A 27,985-nucleotide genomic window follows, 5' to 3' on the forward strand; every position below is an offset into this window, starting at 1 on the left:
CCCCCCCCCCCCCCCCCCCCCCCCGACGTACTCAGGGGAAAGGGGCGATTTGCAAATATTTTATTCGCAAAATGCCCATTTGCGAATAAAATATTCACAAATCGTCCCTTTCCGCAAAAAAGTACGCAGTTTTGCCTTGATACATGTCCCCCATTGTATTCAAGATATTTGGACATGTAATTCACCTGTAATTTATTATCACTATGCTGGACTGATTGGTCCCTTACTTCCAATGGCAGATTTGTGCACCAATCACTTGTGATTTTTGTTATGATGTGTGAATATTTAAATGAGCAATTGAGTTCACTATATTGCACTTGAAAATGGCAGCTGTACCGCCGAAACGTCGTGCTTTGCTTTGTTGCACTCTGTGAATGTGTTGATTTTGAAATAAACCACTACGCTTTTTTACTTACCTTGTGTGCCGTGGATATTCGCCTTCCCTATTGACTGAGGTTTATGGTCAGAATTATGTCTGCTAGCACCCGCTTCACTACGACGTGTAGTGCCACTTATATACTGAACCTAGATAGATAGATAGCTAGATCACTTTGTAAAGGAATTGAACAGTAATGTATCATTCACAATTAATTCAGAGATCCTGAGGAGGTTTGGTATATGCAGTGACAAATAAGGTTTAAAACACTAGTAAATGTAAGGCTTTGCAAATGGGCATGGGAAATTTAATACTAAGATTATTTACTTAATATAATGAAAATAATATTGTCAGTTATAAGTACTAGATTCTGGAGAAGGGTTGTTGATCCAGGGACTTGGAGTCCTACAATTGTCATGGGTTTTTAGCCATTCTGTGGATCAACACTACAGGATATTAGGAGAAACTAGATAGACATGTATTTTTCAGCCTTACAAACCATGGTACTTTGTCTTTTTACCTGGAAGGGAGCATTATTATTTTCATTATTATTAATGTATTTATTTTTAAAGCACTCTTGATTTCAGAGCGCTATAGAAGCGATAGGGGTTAACAAACAGGAACATTACTAAATCAAAAACACATTACATGAAAAAGATAAATGGCTGACTGGTACATGAGGAGAGAGGGCCCTACCCACGAGGGCTAACAATCTATGGGAGAGATTTATCAAACTGGTGTAAAGTAGAATTGGCCCAGTTGCCCCTAGCAACCAATCAGATTACAACTTTCGTAAGTAAGTAAGCTGTGAAGGATGGAAAGTTGAATCTGATTGGTTGCTAGGGGCAACTGAGCCAGTTCTATTTTACACCCCCTTTGATAAATCTCACCCTATGAGTATATATTTTATACCCCATGTGCACAACTGGTTTATCTCTATGTAGTGATAGGGAGAAATATTGTTAATCATCATTGGGCTGGGAATCTGATTGGTTGCTAGGGGCAACTAAGCCAGTTCTACTTTACACCCCTTTGATAAATATCTTCCTATGATGACATATAGAGCACAATGTTAAGTATGTCCGTGAGCTGTACATTGTAGGCCCAGGCTATCTTGTACGGCTGCTGTGCACTGAATAGCAGACGCACAAAATAGACTTGTCAGTTATTTTGTGCGGCCGCATAGAGCAATGGCCATAGTGTTTACAGTGTGTATACAATATGGTCGTCGTTCTATACAACCTAATCTAAATGCTACATTGTCAATTAACAGTGGCCGTTGTTGCAATGTGCAACAACCGTCGTTATTTATTGTAAAAATACGTAGTGAGAATGTGGCCTTTGGCTGTATCCATTTTTCCTGGCAGTCTTAGGGCTGCATGCAACTTCTTCAGCCACTAATGCTGCATGTTTAGGGTCGGATGAACCCTAGCGTGCTCTGAGAATTCAATAATTATGCTCAATTTTCCTTACCAGGTTTTAGAATCATATAAAATTTTAGGCTGACAATCGTGACAATCTATAAGAAAATGTAAAGGGGACTTCCTCGTGTAATATTTTTCAACAAATGTGTAGTGTGAATAGGTTCCAATTGAAAGCACTCAACACTATGTACAACACTCTGGTACGTTTGTAGAAGGGTGCTGCCACTAGTTACCGTGAGAGTCACACATTATTGAATTTTGTAGCTAACCACACAGAAATGGGGGGGGGGGGGTAGGACAAGGCCAGTAGCTGTAGCTGTAGCCTCGCCCCATGCAGCAATTCCTTCCCTGACCAGCCCACCCCCCCGATCATTATCACTGGGGGGAGGGGCAGCTAGTGCTCCTAACATCTTACTAGGCAGATGATTTCTTAGCTAACAGCTTGGGAATGGCACAGAGAATGATGGTAACAGACATACCTTCATCTTCTGTGCCCTGTACCCATTAGGGAGCTAGTAAACTGCTAATAGTTCCCGTTCCCCTTCCCCATACTTTTTTTACTCTCCATTTTTCAATTTCATTTTAGAGCCTCTTTTTGAATGGGAAATTCCCCTAATTTCTGTTGACAACTTACTGATTACTAAATTGTATAGTTTAACACAAAGAAATGAAAAAGAAATCATGAAATTTGATTAACTGATTTTTCTATTGAATGATTTTCTATTCTATTTTTGATCCTCTTTTTTAAATAGGGATACTTTTTTTTCTCATTTTTATAAAGCATTTGACAACTTACTCATAGGTCGAACCTGATGGACCTGTGTCTTTTCACAACCTTATCAACTATTTGACTATGTTATTATTGTAGTTTCTCTCTACAGTGCAAGTTATATGTGGATAATGAGAATCAGGAGTGACACAGATTACATCACTCATCTATTTCTCATGCCAATCCTTCAATGAAAATGAAAACCACTTTACCATTCTCAGCTTTTATTCCCTAACAGTCATTAATACCTGCCTAAAGCTGCCCACTGCAAACAGTGCATGACTGATAAGAGTATTTTGTCCAAAACACAAGCACATTATTTAAATCTATTGTGACAAATCATTAATTTTGACTAATAGAAATGCTTTACAATTCTTCTTCACTTGACTAAACAGCGCGTATTGCTAAAATTGGGTCGATACAGAAAAGATTAGCATGGCCCATATGGAAGCATGACATGCAAATTCATTATGCGTTCCATATTCTTGTGTTTCTGTGAATACAAGGTTCCTATAGACATAAAGATTTGTTTAGTCTAGATCTAATGACCTAAACATTCGCTATCTTTACTTCAACAAGGAAACTATATACATTCAGTTAAAAATTACTCTGGCTGGCGACCATCTTGATGAATTTTCATGGGAATGAAAACAGAAAAATACACGTGTTTGACCAGAATTAACAAGAGTCTCGCTGTGTTTAATTGATAACATAGAATCATAGTCTATGTACATAGGAACAATATGAACAAACAATAAAGTGATGTACCCAGCCATAAAATTAAAACTATCTGCCTAAAATTGTGTCAGTACCCCATGCAATCATTCTTGCTCTAACCTGTCAAGGTATTGATTCAACAAGAGCTCTGAAAGTGTTCCGCAGTGCCTGGCACCAAGATGTTACCAGTAGATCTGTAGGTTGTGAAGTGTGACCTTCATGGATTGGACTTATTTTTCCGGCATATACAACGGTGCTTAGAGATCTGAGGAATTTGAAAACCAAATCAACAACTTGACTTTTTGGGGCGTGCCCATGAATGTTGTCAGAGTAACAGAGACCATTACCACGGCCAATAGATAGCACTACTGCCATAAAAGGGTGGGTTTACTTTGTCTGCAACAATATTAGGGTAACTGGTGCATCTCAAAATTGCATTACAAACTGTTCCTCTTTGCTTTTTGCTTGTGGCACTTTTTAACACTTTAACAAAAGGAAGCATGCATTCAGTGAGGCATTTTGGAATATATCAAGTTTGGTAGTTGGGGTAATGACACTATGACTAAGGGGCCTATTCCATGGAGCGATAATCCACCGAATCGGCCCAATTCAGCCGATTATAGCTCGGTGGAATAGAGAAAACGATCAGCCGATGATCGTGTCATTGGCTGATCGTTTATTTAGGCCCAAACCTAAAATCATCGGTCACCCATTGCGCATCGATTCGTGGAATAGCGGTGCACGGCGGGCGACCAACGATTTGAGAAGCAGCATACATTACCTAGCAGTGCTTCTCCTCCTGACACCTTATAGTATAACATTATAAGCATAGTAATAGAGCTATTTTACATACATGTATTTTTTTTAAAAAGGTTTTAATTTTTTAAAAGCAGTGAAATAAAACAAGCATTTTATAAGTTGCATATTGTGGCACTGACTTGAGGAACATAAATAACATGCCAGTTTTACCATAGGGTGAACGTCGTGGACACGAAACCCCCCAAAATGAAACAAATAAAAAAATTTTTTTGCCAGTTTTACATACATATTTTAGGTACGTCATTGCGAAGTACAATTGGTATTGCAAAAAAATAAGGGATCACAAGGATCTATAGGTAAAAAAAAATGTAAACACTATGCCCTTTTAAAGACGAGGAGGAAAAAATGAAAGTGCAAAAATAAAAATGGTCCTGGTCATCACAGGGTTAAATAAAGCATTATTGGATTCACTTATCTACTGCTGGAAGAAATATCTTTTCAGAACTCTACTTATTTGCTTGTATATTGTGGCAATTTAAGATTGGTGTGTGGTTATCTTTCTATTGCTACATATGTAAAATGCCTGGTTTGGTTGTGGCTGCTTTCCATTGTGTTAGAACAAAGACCCCAAAAGGGTTCTTATTGATGAGTCTACCTCTATATGGCTTAGGGCCCTATTCCACCGGACGATTATCGTTTGCATAATCGTTAACGATTAACGATCTCAAACGACCGCTATTGCGAAAGACCTGAAAACGTTCACTCATTTCCATGGAACGATAATCGTTACTTATGATAGTAATTGCGATCGTTTTTCTTCGCTATTTATTCACTATTGCATTCGTATCTATTGCGAACGACCGACGTCTTATTCAATACGAACGATTTGCGAACGTTTTGCAAACAAGAAACGATAAAAATAGGTCCAGGTCTTATAAAGCGATCTCTCGTTCGGTTGTTAATCGTTAACTGCATTTCAACCGAACGATTATCGTTTAGATTCGAACGCTTTAACGATAATCTGAACGATAATCGTCCGGTGTAATAGGGCCCTTAACAACCTGGAAAATATATTAAGACAACTGTAGAAATATATGTTCATGTTTTTATTTGTTCATGTACTCTTTGATGGAAGTTTAAATCTACAGTATACAAATAAAGTTAATGCATAACAATTCACACATATTGGGGTTGATTTATTAATGTGTTCCTGTCAGGTTTTTTGTCTATTTTCCTGTCAGTTTGGTGTTCTGGCATATTCACTAAAGGTGTGTGACAATTTTCCAAAAACCTGACAAACCTGTCATTTTTGTCAAAAAACTGGCCAAGTGGGCGTGCCATGGGTAAGTCTTGGGTGTGTCCTTTAAAACCCATCACAATTGGAAATTTACTAAACAAACCGTCATTTTCTAGAGTGGCGGAATGGTTGGGTTTTAGTTTTCTCCTTAAAAAAAAACTCCAGATTTGATGCAAAAAAACAGACACAACTGACAGCATAACGAGTTAAAATTGACGGATTGTTAGGAAATCAGCTTCATTGTTCATGGCTTTACATTTAAAAGGGAATAACAGAGCAACTTAGGAAACAGTTAAATGGTTTTGTTTTAATTTGCAGCTGTGATGTCATTATAACTGATTTCAAGGATCAGACATGAAAAGAAAATGAATCCTGTCCAAGTTACCATATCAGCTTATAAGGTATGTTTTCAGTTATTCAGTAATATATTTATAAAGTGTATGACTCACCATTGTTTAATCTGTTTAAACATCTGACTGCAATTTATTCATTCTATGGATGGAGTGGCAAGAATTTTAAAAATTAGTCGCATGAAATAAAACAAATGTAATATGTTAGATAATTAGTATGGAACACGCTGTTTGCAAACACCCTATGCTTAGCGATGAACGTCTGACCATCTGTAATAAAACCTACCTTAAAGTAAAGGGTTACACCAACACTAGTTAATTAAATATGAAGTGAACCTCACATAACCCTGAAAGTGTTTTAAAGGACAATGGCTCTACAAATGTTTGAAAGACCATGATAGGTTGATCCTAAAAGTAGATGTATTAATTTATGTATTGCCCCAGGCTCTTGTGACCTCTTACTATATTTGTGAAATAACATTAGCAGCAGGAATTTTTCCTGCTACTTGAACGTGAGCAAGTTTTAGATCTGTAAAATAAAAAGAAAACAACCTAGTTCTAAACACTGAGGGACGCCTGGTATAGAGATTTCTACTAAAGGTTACATAAATATTTTATTTAAAGAAAAAAGCATGTGGGAGGGTCAAGTGATGAGTTTGTTGCTGCATGGCATTCTTCATAATCCCTTTTTGCAGGACACAAAGAGACAGAAGAGAAATGAATAGGTTAGTGTACAAGACAAATTAGTTATTAAACGGCTTAACTAAAATAGAATTTTCTTTGAATTTATTCATATCCCTTTACCAAACATCCTGTATTATGTATTATCACATTAATCATTTTTACCTATGCCATTAGCTCTTATGAAGTGAAGAGCAAATATAGATACAATATTGTTTGACGCTTTGGTGTAATTGTAGATTATTATTATTATTATTTATTGTTACAAAAAATATGAATCAAAAAATGAAAAGGGTTAGTGTTTACCAAATAAGTAAATAAAAAAATAAAATAAAAACATCTATAAATATAACCTACAAGGTTGTTTTATTTTTCTCATTTTGGTGAGCTGTTTATCAGAAGAATGACATAATATTGTGCATTTTCTTTATATGAGTATTCCAGAGAATAAACATTATTTTGAAATGAAATGGTGCCAGATAGTTAAAGTTGGGTCATTACTCTTTTCTAGCTCCTGTATGGGTGGCAGACTTTCTGTAGTTCTTCTCCATTTGATACACTTTAGCCTGCTGTCATCCCTTGTCTTTGTCTTTATTGTCAGTGACTGTGCGTTGGTCTTGCAGCAGCACCCCTTTTTTCCTGCCTACTGTTTCAGCTCCTCCCATCATTAAATGACTAGTGTTCTCACTCCATCACAGAAAAATGTGATCACTCACAGAGGATTTTATTGTGTTTCTTCTTTTCTACTGATTGTCTTAGCATTCTTTTGCCAAACTGGAAAAGAGCAGGACTTCTGAGCCATTCCCCCTGATTTTTTTTAGTGTATAGCAATATTACATTCAGGCATCACAGTGTGGAAAGCTGCAGTTTTTACAGGGTTCATTGTGTGACAGTAGTATATTTAGAGGGTTCAGTGTGCGGCAGTATTATATTCAAGGACACAGTGTGTGAAAATATATTTAAGGGCACAACATGTGCATGTTATATATTTAGGGGATACAGTATGTGACAGTGTCATATTCAGCAGTACAATGCATAGCAGTATTCCATTCAGGGGCATATTATTTGGAAGTCTTATATTTAGGGGCACAGTGTGACAATATTATATATAAGGGCACAGTGCATGACAGTATTGGCATGAGAGGCACATTTTTTGGAAGTATGATATTCAGGGGCACAACGAGTGGCAGTATTATATTCAAGGAATAGTGTATGATAATATTTTATTTAGGGAAACAGTGTGTGGCAGTATTATATTCAGCCAATTATATTTTTTGCATGCCAATCTCCTCTGCAGATGTGCAAACTCTCCTCTACAAGATGTGCAAGGAAAGAACAATTGGGCATATTTGATTTCAACATACAATCTTCTATTATCACGTTTGCTAGGCCCCTGCCAAAGATGTCTCTACCCAATGAGAACACATTGACACTTGAAAAATTCACTAGGTAAAAATAATAATTCAATTTAAATTTTACAACCCCAAGCACGCTGCTGTGAAGATCAACACATACTTTTTAGATCAGGAAAAAATAATCATTAAACTGAGCATCCCAGAGCCAAATTCTTTACATCATCAAATTGTTTTAAAATTAGGCTATGGTTACATAATGTTTGTATCATGTTTTTAGTGTATAAAAACTCCTGGCATACTGTATATGACAAATCTTTCCATAGGGGTCCTTTAACCTGACAGAGATCATACCATAAAAAAAGATCCCTTGGTAAATTAGCTATTTTCTTAGCAACAGCCGTTGTTTATACTGGCCGAACACCGGCAGGTGTTTGCATATTCCTGTGGCTGTCAGAGCTGTGACAACCGCAAGCACATTTATTTCAATCTGGCCCATTCAGGGTTTGTATGAAAATCAATTTAGCACAGATTTCCATACACACCACAAATGAACAGACTGCATCGATGTGTGCATGAAACTTAACTACGGCGCTGTTTGTGACATGACCATTCTTTTGCACAGCTGCTGTCGGTGCAGCGTGTGTATAGAACGGGCGGCGTTGCAATGACTTCAATTTATTTAATTGAAAACAGTGGTCGTTATTTTTTTTAAAATTGTACGTTGTGTGAATATGACCTAAAATGCATACTGCACGTTTTTTTCCCACTTGGGGCCCGTTAGCAATGTATCCCACTAGATGCTTACTATAATATATATTATAATTTATATTCCACCTAATGTAGGTAATAGGGGATGTATCCTCTCTCTGGGCAACTGCTTTCCTCTTCTAAGGATTAGCAGATTACAATAGTTTCATCACTGTTGACAACACACTGTCTCATCCTCATTTTAACCAATACATACCATGGAGTCCATTTAAAGTCACGTATAGGGATAGCTCTTTGTCCCAATAAAGGTAACTTCCCCTCATCCTTTAAAAGACTATGTGCATTTTACTTGAAATTACCAAACAAAAATGTGACCTCTAACTTTATGCAACACTTTTAAATCTTGCTTTTATGGAGCTGTTAGAAGCATTCCTTTCAATAGACCATCACTTTGAACATGAAGATTTGAAAACATTGAAGCATTAATCAACACCGACTCTGTTCTGGGGATTAAGAAGGTTCAAGTAGTTTCAAATTCATATCAAGAAACAACTTTGTGCAAACTAGGTACTTTGCATATTGATGTCATGTCTTAATTTTTTTATATATATATATAATTCCAACTTTACTTTCTTTGTTATATATTGTCATTGTAAAGTGAGGATAAAATCTGTCATGAAAAGCTTCAAGGCAAATTCTTGTACAATACAAGGAACTATGTTATCAATAGATGTTCTATTATCTTGCAGTAATTATACTTTACTTTTACAACATACCAGTGGAATTTACCTACCATGGATACAATAAATGATGATGATAAAAATATAAAAAAAAAATGCATTAAAGGAGAAGGAAAAAGGAAAAAACTCACAGACGGCAGGGACAGGGGAGAAAATAAGCAACCTTTGCTTACCTCCCCAGTGCCCGCAATGAGCAGCATGAGCGACCATCGCTGAAAGGTATTTTCCCTCGAGTTGTGATGAATGATGTCATAACTCAGGGGAGAATGCCTGCCCCAGTTGATGAACAGTCCATCCAGCCAATGCAGCGGTGTCCCGTCCCAGACACAGCAGCCAGTCCAGCAGCCAGGTTGTGATGGCGGCTCTGGTGGAGACTCTGGAGCCCTGCAGCAAATTTACAGTGTGACAATTATGTCAAATTTTAGAATATATTGTGGCTATAAGTTTTACATATAATATATATGTGATCATCTAAATAGTCTAGATATAAGGGTACAAGTGCATTAAAAAATTAAGACATTGGAATGTTTAGTAATTGGTTACAAATTTGACAAATCTAACCTGTTGTTAGCCCCCTATAGCGCTGGGGACGCTGAGGAGGAAGGTATGTGTCTTACCTTTCTCCTCAATCCTGCACTGTTTAATCAGAGCAAACTCCACTATGGAGCACCCTTAGGAGAACTGCCGCACCTGACCGCCTCCTCCATTGATTATCATTAGACGGGATGGGTCAGATGATGCTGCAATGCCCTTAACGGTGCTCCAGAGTGGAGTTAACCCCAACTAACAGCGCAGGACTGGCGCCGAGGAGAAAGGTAAGACACATACCTTCCAATTGAGCGCTCCGGTGCTATTGGGGGCCTATCAACAGTTTAGATTTGTCTAACCTGCTTACAGTTTCCCTTTAACCCTTAGACGACCCAGGGCGTATAGTTACGCCATGGAAGTCTGTCCCCAGATGACCTAGGGCATAACTGTACGCCCTGGGTGTTTCTCCCGCTATGAAGCGTGCTCCGGAGCGGAGCGCGCTTCATAGCAGGTGGGGGCCGGCTGCACTCAGCAGCCGGGACCTCACCGGTAATAACACGCTGCACCTGGTGTCATTAACTCCTTAAACGCCGCGATCGCGACCGCGGCGTTTAAGTGTAAGTGACAGGGGGAGTCCCCTGTCACTTACCGATCGGGACACTGCGGGGGTCCCGATCGGTAAAACGGACTGCCGGAGGTCTCTTACCTGCCTCCGTGCGGTCCGATCAGCGATCTGCTACACTGAGCCTGCACAGGCAGGCTCAATGAGCAGATCGCCGATAACACTGATCAATGCTATGCCTATGGCATAGCAATGATCAGTGTACAAATCAAAGTAGTGTATGTAAAAGTCCCCCAAAGGGACTTCAAATGTGTAAAAAAAAAAAGTTAAAAACACTATTACACTACCCCAAAACCCCTCCCCCAATAAAAGTTGAAATCACCCCCCTTTCCCATTATATAAATAAAACATATAAAAATAAATAAACAAATAAACATATAATGAGGTAACAAGAGAGGGAAAAAAGTGCGCGGATTACCGATTTTATGTTACATTATATATAAAAAAAAAATTAATAAAAAGTGATCAAAACGTCCGATCTTCACAAAATGGTATTAATAAAAACTAGAGATCATGGCGGAAAAAATGACACCCCATACAGCCCCGTAGGTGAAAAAATAAAACCGTTATAAGCGTCACAATAGTCCCATTTTATTTATAATTAATTGCCAAAAAAAAGGATTTCATTTTAAAAAAATATATAACATTAGAGAATCTGTGTAACCTGCATATGGTTGTGTTCGGGCTGACCTATAGAATAATTGTAGCATATTGCTTTTACCATATAGTGCGTTACGTAGACACAGGAACCCCCCAAACGTTACCATATTGCATTCTTTTTTGCGATTTCACCAATTTATATCTGCATAAATAATATATTTGGAATTCCATCATACATGTTATGGTAAAATGAATGACGCCATTACAAAGTACAACTATTCCTGTAACAAATAAGCCCTTACATGGCCTTGTAGATAAAAAACTGAAAGTGCTAGAGCTCTTAGAAGGGGATGAGGGAAAAACGGAAACAGTAAGATCAAAATTTGCGCGGTCCACTGGGTCATTTTGGGCCTGGTCCTCAAAGGGTTAAAGGAAAAAGAAAGAAATAACCAATAGTTTTTGTGAACAGCTTTCTAACCTTTTGTTTATTTTTTTTTTTCAACTGCTTTCTGGCCTTTTACATGTTTATTAGTTTTGCTCAAGTGCTTGTTACTCAAGTCAAGCATTCTTTAATGCTCAAGCACTCGACTTGAGTAACAATCCGCATTGAAATCAATGGGAGACTTGAGCATCAAACCAGGGGCCCCCTGCTCGGCAGAGGGGAAGGTGCCTGGTTAACCTATTACATTTTTTTCATTCAAATTTTTGTATATGTAATCCTTTGAAGGGATGTTTAAATAAAACATACAAAAATTTGAATAAAAAATGTAATGGGTTTCAGAATAAAGCAATAAAACTATGTCACTAAGCTGTTTAAAACATCTGTCAGATACTGTGCCCAGTGTCGGGAGCACTAGGGACCTGACACGTTCCTATTTATGGTAAGACAATGACATGAAAAATGTCCAAAAGAGAAAGAAACAGCGCTCCATGGCATAATACAGACCATACATCAGGTGGGAGCGATAGTGAAAATGCTCTCACCTGGTCGTGTTGAGCGATCTAAAAGGCACAACACTCAAAAAGCATGTAAGGTGAACCGCAGCCACTCCTCGAAATCTCCCACAGCGGGATCAATATAGTCAGAAAAAAACTCCACTTCACCACGAGGTACTGTAGGGCGCAAAACGATGTGTAAATAAATGATTTATTGTAAAAACAATTAAAATGCGACACAACGCGTTTTTAAACCACTCTGGTTTCTTTTTCAAGTGTCATCTGCATCTGTACAGATATTCAGTGATTGTGATGACCTAACAGATTTCACCCTATCCGATAGCTTAACTACTAAATATTTGGCACCTAATCTGCACAGGGATTTCTTTTTCCCAAAAGGATGATCATAGAATGTTACTTAAAAGCACAAAAGAAATGGCTGTTAACACCAGTATCATAGAATTATTATTATTAAAATTGTATCTGCAGTAGTCTAAAAGGTGTACACTTAGATATAAAGTGTCACTGTTACAACTCTCAAGATCTTAATGAACAGGGGATGTTTGCAATTTACATTCATAATTTTTTATTATTATAGTTTTTTTTAATTAGCATGCTTCAAAACAAAGCTATACTTACTTGAAACCCAGGTCCAGTCTACTGAAGGCAGCTTTTTAGTCTTGTGCTGGTCAAAAAAAAGAGACTTAAAACAGGAGCGCTTACAGAAAAAATAGTCATTTGATTAATGCATACATTGAACCGTGACACTCTGTACTGGATGGGACTTTTTGCTGTCAGACCGATCATCCATGCTGGCTATTTAACCATTTAGATGCTGCTGTAAGGACTGACAGCAGCATATAAATGTTGTTAAAATGCCTTTATTAGTGGTCCAGTAGGAGAATCTGTTATAAAAATAGCCCAAGGTCCCTACTGGGATGCTGTTGTGGTTCAGTGATTGCTGCATCCAGCAGCCTGTAGCAATGAATTCCTCAAAGCGTCCACCTATGTACTGCATTGATCTCTATGAACAATCACAATATTGCTCATAGAAGTCCCTTATGGGAGCTACAAATAAGTGTAAAAAAATAAAGTTTTTTTTGGAATAAATATAAACAAAAAATAATTATAAACATATTAAGTATTTAATAATTAAATAATCACATTTCTGATCTCACATGTTAAATAGCATAGGTGCAATAAAAAAACAACCAAAGTCCAAAATTGCCGATTTTTGAAGTTTATAACGTTTCTTGTAATAAAGTTATACTGTATGAATTGGCTTTTGCTATTATTACACTGACTTGAGGAAGATAGATAACAAGAAAACCTAAACATACACATCAGATCTATAAAAGAGCTTTTTTTTTTTGCTTTCAATTTTTATTTGAAAAAAAGGAAAAGAGGTATGTCCTTATAAATAAAATGAGGAAAAAACAAAGGTGCAAAAATGAAAATTTTCTCAGTAATTTAGAGGTTAAATGGGTTCTCCAAAATCAGGTTAAAAAAAAAAAAACATTCTGCAGAAGCATCTAGCATTGTTTACCTGTCTATGTCAGTTCTGAAATAATCAACAATATATCTGTTTTTGGGGTCTCAGTTCTTTCAGGTTGGGCAGTTGCTTGGTATTACAATTTCCAGAATGCATTGCTTTACCTAAGCTCTCCATCATAGGCCTCCCACCCTGCCTACTCCCCTCCCACACTGCAGACTATTTCACATTGAGGTTGTAGCACCTTCTGCCTTACTCCTTTTGTGGCATTGATCAGCACATGGCAGTTCACAAATTTTTGTCAATTTGCCAACCAAACCTTTACCAACTGCACTAAAACAGTTAAAGGACATTGGGGGAGTCAGGACAGGTAAGTTGTACACCAAAACTGCATTAAAAAAGCTAAACAATTGCGACTCTGTACCCACAATCTGTCCCCCCCAAGCCACTTGTACCTTCGGATAGCTGCTTTTAATCCAAGATCTATCCTGGGGTCCGTTCGGCAGGTGATGCAGATATTGTCCTAAAAGCAACTTTTAAACTTGCAGCCCTGTGCCAAACTGGCGTGGCCTAGAGTATCTGTGCCCTAACTTTGCACCACCCCTCCATCCCCCCTCCCCACCCTCTTACTCATTAGGAATGCCCAAGGCAGGTATTCTCATATTCATCAGCTGTGAGAACACGGCACATGGGCTGGATCATTAAGGCACCTGTGCATTGTTCATAGGAATAGGAAAAATCCTGTCAGTGGCATTCCTAATGATGAAGAGGGTGGGGAGGAGGGACGGAGGGGTGTGCAAAGTAAGGGCACAGATACTCTAGGCCACACCAGTTTGGCACAGGGCTGCAAGTTTAAAAGTTGTTTTTTAGGACAATAACTGCATCACCTGCCGAATGGACCCCGGGACAGATCTTGGATTAAAAGCTGCTATCTGAAGGTACAAGCGGTTTGGGGTAAGCAGATTGTGGGTACAGAGTCGCTTTAAGTGCAGTTTGGAAGCACAATTTACCTGTCTGCACTCCCCTGAGGTCCTCTTGTGTCTCCTCGTGCCTCCAGCTTCTCAGCCAATTACTGACTGAGACGGGACAGTCACACAGCCAGTGATTTGCTGAGCCTGCATTCAATCTCCAGACAATAGTGACAGCCTGCTCAGCCAATCAGTGACTGACTGAGACAGGACAGCGCTGCAGCCAGTGATTGGCTAAACAGGCTGTCACTCTTGACTAGAGAGTGAAAGCCCAGTCAGCCAATCACTGGGTAAATAAGATTACAAGATGCTGTTGGGCACAAAGGAAGCTCTGCGTGTGCTGGGTCACTAAAAGCTGAAGGAATGTGAGTATAGCCCCCCCCCACACACACACACACACACCAACAGAGCACTGTCTGGCTTCCGGGGGTTAAGTGCAGATGGCATGCATCCCCACTCAACCCCAGTGAGGCCAAACTGCTCTGTTGAGTCCGCCTTCAAGTGGTAAATTGGAGATGATTCACATACATATACATGCTCACTTAACACCCTGGGGCCCAGATAGTTCAGTTCAGTCTGGCAGATGCTGCATACTGTAAGAAGCAGAACACCTGTCAAAATGATGAGTGCTCTGCTACTGCCTTTTTATTGTCTCTCCTTTTTGTTTTTCAGATATCATTATCCTGAGGATTATGTTGGAGTTGGTGCACTACTTTGATGACCAGCAGATTTTTTTATTAAAAAAAAAATGGTAAATGAGGGGTGTGGGGGTGTTTTTATTTGAACAAAAAATATTTTTTATTTGGGTATTTATTTTTTTACTTTACAGGCTTAGTAGAGGAAGCCGTCTGAAAGACAGCATTTATTACTAAGCATAGGCTTAGTGTTAGCCAGTAAAATGGCTAACACTAACCCCACATTATCACCCACAGGGGTACTGGAAAGAGCTGGGTACCAGAAGTCCTGGAGCATCCTGGCGCTCCTGGACTAGATGGTAGCAGGCTGTTATTGGGCTAGGGAAGACCAAAATAATGGTACTACAACCATTCCCTGTTTGGAACTTCTGGTTCCTGGCACTTTCCAGTACCCTAGTAGTTGTGGGTACTGAGGAAAAAATGGAGAGAGGAGGGATAATGTCAGACATTTTGCTGGCTAACACTAATCCCCGGCTTAAAAAAAAGACAAGACACAAGGGAATAATATTTTTTATTCAAAGGAAAACATCCCTACACCCCTTGCTGACCATTTTATTAAACATTTATTTATTAAAAATAATTGCTGTGTCATCTACCTAGTCTACCGAATCTGACATAATCCTCAGGATACCGACATTTGAAAAACAAAAAGGAAAGACACACAAAAAAAGGCAGACACAGAACACCTGTCATTTTAACAGCTGTTCTGTTCCTCACAGTATGCAGCACAGCATCTATACAGATAGATGCTTACAATGTGGCACCCAAGGGGTTAAGAGAAGATGCATATAAAATATACATATTTATTTATTTATTTTTTATTTATTTTTTTATTTATTTATTTTTTTGTGTGTGTGGGGGGGATTATAAAATGAAGTATAGTATGCAAAAAAAATCATCTTCGGAGAGGGGAAAAAGCCAGAGAGCTGGAGGCAACACAGATTATGTAGCCCTTCTATTTTTAAATTAATTTCAGTGGTGAGCATGTTAAGGTCAGTACTATTATTGATTACATTATATCAGTAAGTTTCATTTAAATACTCCTTTCATGGAATACCCCTTTAGTAATAATGAGTTTCTATAACAGAATGTAATCATAATTGTGTTAGAAAAAAAAGACACCAAGAAATAGACTAGATAAAGTAAATAAGGCCATAATTACACATTTATATAGAACAAATGTTACAAGGCAGATACCCAATGCCTTCAAACGAAGACATTTTTTGTGGTTAAGCCACATGTCTTCAGTTTTTGCAACCTGTTTATAATGACTTCTGTCCCTGTTTTCTGTAGAATTGGTACAAATCACTTGAGTGAGACCCTCTGCTGAAATGTAAAATAGAAACAGCAGTTCTGAATTCTGTGTCATGCTTTCTGCCAAATACCACAGATATTTTAAGGTTCCTGCCAAGCCACTTATGAAAATTTCCATGCAGAAACAGGATGAAGTGGCTCCAGTCAAATTGTAAATCACAAGTCACATATTCTCTATGTGATAATTTTAATCTTCTCACGACATGGAAGCTTGCCTAGTGTTTCCAGTTGTAACAAATTAATTTTTTTTGTCAGATTAACAGTTAAAAACTCTGTAATTGTTGCACAGCTGGTAAAAGAAAAAGGACGGAAAAGTCCTTTCTTGAATGTAACAAACAATATATTCTGTGCAACCATGATCAGAATGGGAATTAGTTTGTTGAAGTTGGTAATGCCTGGCTGTTTAGTTTAGCATATGTCATTAAAATATGAGCATGTGAAACTAAACAGAACATGCAAAAACAAATAAGCCTGGGGCCACAATGACATCACTAAAGTAGAAGACCCATTGAAGAAAACTTTACTTTCAACAAACAATTAACATTATTGTTTATTGCATGAGTGATTTAAGTCCCAGACAAATTCCATATTTACAGGAGATGTCAAAAACATCCTAAATGTACCAGGGCTCCTAAAATAATAAACTTTTATGTTTTTCTGCCCTTTTTCTCCTAGATAATGGCAATCTGATGTAAACTGATGATGCCCACAATTTTCCCCGGAAAGAAAGCATTTTCTATCAGATGTCCGGCTAACAAATTTTTCATTGGAAAACTTCCCTTATCATGATTTCATGCAAGAGACATAGCTGTTTTGAAAGTCAATGGATTAAAAAGCCTCAGTTGCGGTATGTTTTCAGATGCAAGCATCAAACTGTCAGTTTGTTGCTGATGATAAATCTGTGTTGAGATGGATGCCCAGAGGGAAACTGATTTAAAATTATGAGGCAACACTTGAATTAAATATTTCATCTAAGCACAAAAGGTGCTGTCTGCATGTATTCTCTCTCCACTAACTACAATGGAAAGCAGGATTAACATTTAATTGCTAATGAAAAGTGTTTATTAGAATTTCACCCACATACAACGCCAATAACATCGATAAAAGATACATTTCACTTCATTACATGCTCATTTGGAAAATATTGTATCATTACTAAATATAACATTCGGTGAGGTCATGCATTTCTGCCCTGTAAAACATTCAGAGCTTGATAAATTAAATAGACCTGCTCATGCAAAGATCATAAAAAAAGTTAGCTACAGGATTCTGAATTCTCCCTTATTCTATGCTCCAAAAGCTGATGGATATAGAAAGCTGGAAACCAAGTGTCAGAATAAAGGCAGACGGCAGTATAGTTTTATTATGGATTTCCACCATAATGCATCTCAAGCCTGTACATAAAAGGATAACTCTACAACACTGTAACCACTATTTATTGTTCAAGATTGTGTTGTCTTACAATGAAGCTAATCCAGGTGCTGGCCAATCCACCAAATATATTACGTTAATTTCTTGTTTCTTTACCATTTTTTTTATTTTTTTTATTTTTTTTTTTTGCTGTAAACAAACATTTTTTTTTTTTTTTTTTTATTTTTTTTTAGATTTGTTATGTTAAAATGTTTTAACCCCTTCCTCTCATGCATCATAAATGTATGGCACAGCTGGTTTGTTGTTTCCAAGATCCCATTGAAGTAAGTTGTAGCATACTGCTGACACCTTACTGCAACAGATCAGGTATAACTCAGCCAGACTGTGTATGTGTTTAGTTGCCTAAAGGCCCTATTACACAGAATGATAGTCGTCCCGTGTAATAGAAAACAACAATCAGCTGACATGAACGATGTCCACTAATCGTTGCAGTTGCTTGTCTTTCAACATGTTGAAAGACAAATGACTTAGATAGCAATGATCTGCTTCCGTCGCTCCATGGAATAGGCCGCTGTCCCTTATGGGCTGCCCGGACGATCTAGCGATCACCCGGGCAGACCCCCCGCAATTTCTCCTGCCATTTGGCCGTTGAAACCCTGTTTTTATTGACTACAACCAATGCTGTGCGATATCAGCACAGGTCGTTCCTATGCAGTAACTGATGGCTCTCTTAACCAAGACGTAAGAGACTCAGGGACACGCATTGCCACACATGCACTGGTACTCCCAGTCACAGTTTGACAGCTCAGTAGAATGCCAGAGAACATAGTGGTAATGCCACTAGGTTCACACTGCTTTTTTTTTTTTTTTTAACCTTCAGAAAAACGTAGTCAACCTCATTTTTGTGTCCTTTGAAAAACAAACAAATCCATTGTGATCCGTTTTTTTTAAAATAATAGAAGTAAATGGAAAAACAAATGCACACAAATGCATAAGTTTTTTCATACATTTTTGGATGAAAAAATGGATTGCAAAAACGCAGTGTGAACCCAGCCTAACCTATCAGTCCAAAAAATGAAAAAAAAAAAAAGGCATTTGTATCCCAGAAAAAAAACAATAAATATTATAGCTTGTAAAATAATGGCTTTCAGGTACATCATAGGACGCGAAGGGGTTAAACCAGTTCTCTTTCAGAAGTTTTGAATCATTTACTACACTAGCATTTTATAGATACAGCGGTACCTTGGTTTAAGAGTAACTTGGTTTAGGAGCATTTTGGTTTAAGAACTCACAGTTTTTCAAAATTGTGACTTGGTTTAAGAGCATTGCTTTGGTTTAAGAGCTTCCTGTACTGGGTGGGAGTGCGAGTGGGGGAGGGGCATGGTCTGCATAGCATGGTCTACAGCAATGTATTCTGATCCAGGAAGTCTCCCTCACCTTCCAAATCATAGCAGATCCACTTCAGGCTGGGGCTTACATCAGGGGACAGGACTGTGGAGGTAATCTCTCCATAGCTGTAACCCTTCTGTACTCAGACAGAGAGTGCTGCAAGTATGTGCTTACATACAGTATGTCCTGCTCATTCCTTCATACTCCCTGCAGTCTCTGTCAGCCCTTGTGTTTCCCATCCTCTCCATTACTGTAAAGTAACCTATAATATCACATATGCTGATGTTTCTGAATGTTTGTTTCATTTGTTTTACATGTTATTCAGAATAATAAATCATTATTTTTGGGGTGTAGAACCAATTGTCTGCATATCAGTGATTTCTTATGGGAAAATTTGCTTTGGTTTAAGAGTGGATTTGGATTACAAGCACGGTCCCAGAACGAATTATGCTCGTAATCCAAGGCACCATTGTATGTGCAATATCAAACCAATTTAAAGAGGCATTCTCATTGCAAATACAGTAATATAGGTAATCTCGCAGGGCTTGCTAAGATAAGATTTTTGAAAAATTCATTTAGCAAACTTGCTTGCTTCTCCTGATATACCCGCTCTTTCCCTTCTATTGTTGACATCTCATTGTCCAGGTTATAGACCAACACTCTACTCTAAAAGCAGTGGTCTGGCTGGTGTGTATATAGTTATAATATATCATCTCTTCCAGCTTATAAACATAGTACTGATACATTGGGGGATATTTACTAACAAATCTAAAAACACGATTTTGTCAAAGATGTTTTGGCATAATTTCCAATCTAATGTGTTTAGTCAAATTTATGTAAATTGTCTCATAGCATAGTAAATGTGTCTTAAAAATAATGGTCTTCTAATTAGTCTAATAAATTTACCTGGTTCAGAGCAGACGTAGCGATGCGCCAATATATGCGACTTTTTTAAAAAAAATTGTGCAGGTAAAAAATTTAGCTAAAAAAGAATTCTGGCGCACTTTTGATCTAATTAACAACAAAAAATCTAATTCAAAAAGTCGCATCTAATTTGGATAGTCTTGTCTAAAAAAGCTTCATAAATTCATATTACATTTATTTTGAGCGCAAACTAGATATATTAGACTAAAAACAGGCGCAATTAGTTTGATAAATGTCCCCCATAGTGATATACATAGTATATGTATATCACCAGTATAGCAAATAAGCCCTTTGCGAGCCACATCTGAGTTTTTTCATCCCAATAGAAAATACTACTTTCTTTTTTATGACATAATACCATAAAATTCATCAACTTTTTAAAAGCAACCTTTTAAAAGGGAGGGAACTTATCAAGACCAGCGTACATGTACGTCATTTTAACATAAAGCCCCCTTCCCATGCTGGATTTATGGCATGGGGCATGTAAATCATGATTCTATCATGATCACTATAGATTAGTACTAAGCAGTCTGAATCCAGTGTTGAGCTGATATATAACACTCATTACCAGTTTCTACAGCCTATCCATAATGTCTCTGTCTGCTTCTGTCTCCCTCAGCTACTCCTCGTTCTCCCTTTACACCCTTCATAGACGTCATTGGGCAGCTGTACCCTGATATTTCAGTGAGATGATCCAACTTGAGCGTTTTATGAGCAGACAAAATAAATAACAAGATTTCTTACATTCACTTGGACTACGGATTTGTGCAAGGATTACTGTCCTGTGCTCTGGGCCGCCGCCATACCCTCTTCCTGGACACTCCTGGCTCCCCCGCTGTCCCTGATGTTGTAGCCTACACATTCGTGCCGAACAGCGTTTCCCCTTTAGCCATGCAGGGCGACTTACCTCACAGTGCTCCTGCTTGCTCTCCCTCTTGCCGGCGTGAAATTAAAAGGGACAGTACATCCCTAATTGTGCATTAAACACCTCCCTATAAATGCTGCCCTGACCCTAGTGTTGGAGCCTCTGGATACTTCCCATAGTGTGTGGTCTCAACTCTCCTGTGATTCCTGCTCTTGGTTCCTGCCCTGTGTCTGCTGTTCCTGGTTTCTGCTTCCTGTGGTTCCAACCTTTGACTGCTATCCTGGTTCCAGCCGTGAGTCCTGCTGTGTTCCTGCCTGCCTTACTGCCTACATGTCTCAAGCTCAACCTCGCCCACCGCCACTACCAAGCCAAGCCATGGGTAGGGACTGGGGGTCAGCCTACTGCAGCAAGTCCGGCCCACCTCTTGGACTGCACTCCCTGATACGGCTTTGTCATGACTAGTGGTGGTAAAACGGATCCATGACTCCAGTCATAACAGTGCTTTTTGCCTACATTTGGATCTATACTGAAAGACAAGAGAAAACTCTGTTTAACCTTACTATGGACTGTGTTTTATTTAACAATGTTACAGTTCCTGATTTTTAACTTATAATGCATTAACTTTTTTTGCTGCCATAGAGTATTTGTCACATTGTGCTAAATTGTTTGGAACCATATAGTCACCAGGCATGTAAACTGGCATAGATCCATCATGTATTCATAACTAAAAAAACATATGCTAATATGATCAAATCTGCAACATGGAAGACAAAAGGTCACAAAATATAATAACATAAAATTCATTGCTGCACATTTTCTGTTGTAACAAAAAAAAATACAACTCTTGGTTACAGCTTAAACCATGCCTTCAGATCCAACTATACAAATAGTATTTCCATTAAAAATTATTTTTGTGTAACAAAAATTGTATGTTAATCAAGGGCACTGAGAATGCATTTAGAGGATCAGCAAATTCATTTATTTTGGCAGAAAATGTCTAATAGTAGTCTCTGCCTATATTCCCCTGGAGTTATTAGTTAAGGCAACAGTTTATTTTTTCTGAGGAAAAATAAACTAGAATGCACTCAACACAATTTTTTCCTAAGCAATACTTCTATTTTGTTTGACATGAGAAGTGCTCTGTATTATGAAAAATGATTCCATAATGGATGAGGAGTCTATGATAAGTTCTACAATAATTTGAACAGACTGGGGATACTGCCATTAAATGAGACCACCAAGGATTACCCTGTTATATCTACAGATGATTAACAGTGAAACCAGTGTTATATGGCTAAATGTGTTGTGTGAGTGGATTGTTTTTTTTTATATATGAGAAGCATGAGCAAATAATTTACATTTATTTGTGATTGAAGGGGTTGGTATTGAGAATCCATATTTCAAACATTTAATGTTTATAATCTGCAGCAGTTTTATATCTTCTGGAAATGCTGAATCTGGCATAACAGGTGATAGTACTGACAGTGTATGCCGCATACTTTATCTGTTTCCTTGTTACTTAAAGGGGTTGGCCACTTTATAGTAAAATAGGTCAGTGTACAGTATTAGTAGGTGTACTTACTGTATATACTGACAGCAGCTTCCTGTGTACCTCATAGAGCTAAAATCAGAGCCCCCTGCTCTGCCCTGATCTGTGGTGTTTTGGTCCATAAGATTGCTTACATGGAGGAGCATGTGACCAGGCCCCGCCCCCCAGTGTCCACCACTGAGCCTGTATATGTCTATGGAGGACACAGTGGACAGGGCCTGGTCACATGCTCCTCCATGTCAGCCATTTTATGGACTGAAACAAAACAGAGCAGGGCAGCCCAGCCTGGTGAAGGGGAGTCTGATTTTAGCTCTATGAGGTACACAGGGACCTGCTGTCAGTATATACATTGAGTACACCTACTAATACTTTGTACTTACCTATTTTACTATAAAGAGGCAAACCCCTTTAGGTTGCAGTTGTTGCGTAAGAAAAATAATTTACAAACTATAGTAAAATAACCCTTACAGGGGTAAGAAAATGGTGTGGCCAATTTTACATACAAATAAATTCTCCTGACGAAAACAAGTTAAAAAAATTAATTCATAATGAGACTTAGCCACAATGCAAGAAGACCATAGTGAGAGTAACTGTTAACACTTCACCCCCAAGCATTCCAATATAGGCAGTACAGTACTACACAACACACAGAAAAAACATACATGAGAAAATCAATCAATCACGCTGTGAAAATATAAGACTGACTTAGAAAAGCATCACAAATACCAAATTAGAACATGAAGAAAGAATATATGAGAAACTGTAGATCAAATATTTATTGCAGCTATTCCTAAAGGGCTATTCGCCACATATGATAGGTCAGAATTTAAAAACAAATATGCAAAACATATAAAACAGTAGTAGTAATAATAGTAATAATAACAATGCTTGGACTTATTTAGTTGTATATAAGGCCCTGGGTTTAAACCCAAACATTTGACAACAAGTACAGCTCCAGACTTCTTGGTTATGATGCCACACCTGGATTTGGGGACTTTCTGCCATTCTTCTCTGCAGATTCTCTTGAAAGGGTGCTTCATCAAAAATCTTGCTCTCTGCTGCCACCCCTATCTGAAACAGGAAACAAAGTTTTCTTTGGGGATTTTCTCCTGCTGTGGACAGTTCCTGTTTCGGACAGAGATGTCGGTAGAGACCACTGTGTCAGACTGAAAAGAAAACACCACTTCCTGCAGTAGCTAATAAGTATGGGAAGACTTGAGATTTTTTAACAGAAGTAAATTATAAATCTGTATAACGAGTACCCCTTTAACTCCTTAAGGACAGGGCCTGAAATGACCTTAAGGACCGGGACAATTGTCACTTTTGCGTTTTCTTTTTTTACTCCTTGCCTTCTAAGACCCATTACGCTAATATTTTTCCACCTACAGGGCCATGTGAGGGCTTTTTTTCTTCAGGAACAGGTGTATTTTGTAATGGCATCTTTCAATCTGCCATAAAATGAATGACAGAAACCCCAAAATATCATTTATGGGGTGAATTTGGGTAAAATAATGCGATTCCACAAATTTTGGTGGGCTTCCATGTTTAGGTAATGCACTTTAAGGTAAAAATGTCATTTTTTTCTATATTCTATAGGTCAGTCTGAACACAGCGATATGCATGTTTACTAGGTTTTCTAACGTTTTAATATTTTTATTAGCAGTAAGGCTTTTTTTTTGCAAATAGGTATATTTAAAATGGCCCTATTGTGACTCTTATAGCGCTTTTATATTTTTACCTACGGGGTGATATGAGGCATAATTATTTGCGCCAGGATCTCTAGTTTTTACTAGTAACATTTTTTTCTAGATCAAACGTATTGATCACTTTTTATTTATTTTTTTATACATAAAAAGTAATTTAAAAAAAGCAATCTGCGTTTTTTTACCACTTTATTTTTATTATTTTGATTTATTTTAATAGATCGACAATTATGCACGTTACGGTATATTAAATGCTAATTAACTTTATTATTTTTATGTGTTTTATGTATAAAATGGGAAGGGGGGTGATTTACACTTTTATTGGGGGAGGGACTTTGGGGCATTTTGTTAAACATATATTTATTTATTTATTTATTTATTTACACTTTTAGGCTATGTTCACACTGTGTAGAACTACGGCCGTAGTTCTCGCTGCAGAACTACGGCCGTAGTTTTGCGGTGTTTAACAAAGCCTTATGTGCAATGGGATCCCGGCCGCAGTGAATTCCGGCCGCAGAAAGCCGTCAGTTCACACAGTGAATTGAACGGCTTCGGCCGCTTGCTTCACTGTGTTCTATGGGAAGCTCTGATGCGGGCGCGCGCTGATACTGGTACTTAAGTATCGGCCGCGATGATCCAGGCACAGACCGGCTGTTCCGTTACCTGGAACATAGCCTTATAGTACCCTTAGGGAGCTATCACTTACATACATCGGATTAGTAACACTGATCCCTGCTATGCCATAGCATAGCAGGGATCAGTGTTATCTGTGATCTTCTGATAGAACCTGCCTGTGGCCTGTGACAGACTCTACCAGAAGATCAGACTGCACGGAGGTAAGGAGCAGTCAGGCCATACGATGGTGATCCCAGCAGACACGTTGCGGGGATCCCAATTGCTAAGTGAACGGATATGCTCCGGACACTTACTTTTAAACACCGCAGCGCGATCGCCCACCATTGAGGGTGAGGGCCTGGCTGCAGATAGCAGCCGGTCCTCATCCGCTATGGGACGGGCTCAGCTCGTGAGCCCGCTCCACAGCCCTGGACAGTGGCAGGGCGTACATTTACGCCTCCTGCCTTAAGGCCCAGGCAGCGGAGGCGTAAATGTATGCCCGCTGTCCTTAAAGGGTTAAGGTCTGTCAGGTTAGATGGCAACTGTTGGTGGAGCAGATCCCTGCAAACAACTGAATGATGTTCATTTACGCTAAGGGAGAGATTTATTAAGGGTGCACCCTTGCATACGCCAGGGAGAAGGTGCAGATTCTTTCCTTCTCCCTTGTGTACGTCAGCCGTCACTCCTGCTGGATGGATGAAGGGGAGGCGGGTCAGGAGGTGTTGCCTGATATATTAAGGTTTACGCCTGGAAAGATGTAAACCAAGATCTACACCTGCTTCAGTGCTGTACGTCAGCCGTCACTCCTGCTGGATGGATGAAGGGGAGGCGGGTCAGGAGGTGTTGCCTGATATATTAAGGTTTACGCCTGGAAAGATGTAAACGAAGATCTACACCTGCTTCAGTGCTGTACTCAGCTTTCTCCAGCGGCTTTATACATTCTCTATGCAGCTGCCAGAGAGAGCCACTGTTCATGTGTCTTACCTGCAGCTGTATTTAAAACAAAGAAGCTCGGGGCCTATATCGCCAGGGGGTTAAAGGTCCAACACACCCCCTGTGTCATTTCTTACTTGTCTTGTGGATTGGGGACAAGTTTGTTTTAAGTTGGAATACCCCTATAACTTTAAACATTATGACAATTTCTTGTAAGATAACCATCCTGTGTAGAAGGCCCTTTAGAATTGAGAACAAAAAGTTCAATCTTGGTTTTATCAAAGCAGAGAGTCTGTTTCAGATTCGAGTAATGTATGAAGCCATAATAAATTTCCCCACAGCCCTTTTGCCCGTTCTTTTTTTTTCATGCTTGGTATAGGTGGACAAAATTCAGCATCGTCATCTCAGCCAGTCAGCAGCTGCAGCAGTGTCCCTGCTGCAGTTGCTGATTAACTTTTTCCATCTTTGAAGAGGCAGAGCCTGGCACACTTGTAGCTTAGTGTGCCAGGCTCTGCTGAAGCAGGAAGATGTTGGGGTGAGTATCAATAGGGCTACTCTTCTCCCCCCAGCACTTCACTCATCCCAGCAAGGAAAGGGGAAATTACCCCCTTCCTTGCTGGGATGGGTACATTGTGGCATCAATGTGGCCCCTGTGGGGTTAAGTGAGGATGATATGCATCCTCACTTAACCCCCTGGGGACTACATTGTTCAGTCTTTCACACAAAGGCTAAAGTGTGGATGCCATGCATCCTCACTAAACCCCTTGTGAGCCATACTGTAAGGTGCAGAACACCTGTCATAATAATGGGTGTTCCAGTCCTGGCATTCTGTGCATGTTTCCAGGTCACTGAGGTGACTCGGTTCACCACATGGACAAGACTTAGGTCTGTGCATCACTGTCTCTGATTTATATAACAATATTTCATTAATAATCAACATTGTTGTTGGTGTTGGTCAGCTGCCCTAAGAACTTTTTTACATAGTGGTTTAATTGGAGATTTGCTATGCACTTTGCATACACACACAAGTGGTCATTTTCTGGAAAATAGAGAGACCCTTTGTTTAATCTAATATAATCCTTGAATTTCACTCTTTGTAAATCTTAGTAAATTAAAAAAAAAAGAAAAATATGCATTATTACCAAAGACTACAAAGAAAAATTAAGAGAATATAACCATATTTATCATATAATTTGCATGCATTTTGTATGTTTGCAGTATGTTATATTGTTTTTACTATTAGAACTTCTGCATATTTTTTTTTTTATTCAGATGTTGATTTGTTTTCCAGCTAATTGTCATGTTTTTTCAATTGCTCACCTTGGCTGCTTACAAAGTGAAAAGTAATGTCTTCCAGATAGAAGACACAAATTAGTCTTGCATAGATTGTGTTTAATCAATGCAGGCTTTGTCTTATCTGATCCAGATTGAAGCAGTTGGATGGATCATTTCAGACATAATTGTGTCAAAGAACAGTGCACAGAAAAAGAAATGAAGGGATAGAATTGTTTTTCTATGTTTGTTTTTGTTTGTGAAGATCTCTGTGTCTTTGAAATCAAAAGACACAGCATGCATATTGTACAAAATAAATTAGAATAGACATATGTATTGTAGCTCAATCAAGGTCTGTTCAAAGATAGGCATTTCTCTTGTAAACAATGTTTTTCCTATCCCCTTAAAAACACACAAAAAAGCAGAATTGCTCTCTATTTTTCAGTATTCATTTTACTAGACTGATAAGATTAACTCTAATGGATTCAGAAGGAAGTTTTGGATAGAAAGATTTAAAAACTGCTTCCATAAAACATCCAGATGAATGGCAGGTACACAATTAGCCCATGTACATTCAGAATCAGAATAAGGCTATGTTCCTACATAGTATTGTTGCTCAATATTTTGCAACCAAAACCAGGAGTGAATTGAAAACACAGAAAGGCTATGTTCACACACTGTTGAAATTCATGTCTGCCATTAAATGGTAAATAAGGCCAGTTATTTGCAACTAAATTTCAACAGTGTGTGAACATAGCAATTCTGTGTTTTCAATTCACTCCTGGTTTTGGTTGTAAAATCGCGCCGTATAAAGCTATGTTCACTCAACATCAAAAAGAAAAGAAAAAAGGTGTCTGCCTAATGAGTCCACCTAAACTAGAATAATGTACCATAGCCATCCCTGCACTGACGGGAAGCCAAAAAGTAAATTTATGTAATTTTAACTTCGAAATGACTGACATCATTTTAAACGGAGAGATAAAAATACGTTGTGTGAACATAACCTAATATTGCCTCCAATGATAATGGGATG

At 38.5% G+C, this 27,985-nt stretch overlaps 1 non-coding gene across 1 annotated transcript; it reads left to right on the plus strand.

The window, feature by feature from the left end:
- Positions 1–2,953: 2,953 nt before the first annotated feature.
- LOC138785032 (U6 spliceosomal RNA) lies at positions 2,954–3,056 on the plus strand. The gene has a single exon (XR_011362016.1). It is a non-coding gene; the product is annotated as a U6 spliceosomal RNA (small nuclear RNA).
- Positions 3,057–27,985: the final 24,929 nt, after the last annotated feature.

Source organism: Dendropsophus ebraccatus, chromosome 2 (assembly GCF_027789765.1).
Source record: "Dendropsophus ebraccatus isolate aDenEbr1 chromosome 2, aDenEbr1.pat, whole genome shotgun sequence".
In the NCBI taxonomy this organism is placed as follows: domain Eukaryota; kingdom Metazoa; phylum Chordata; class Amphibia; order Anura; family Hylidae; genus Dendropsophus; species Dendropsophus ebraccatus.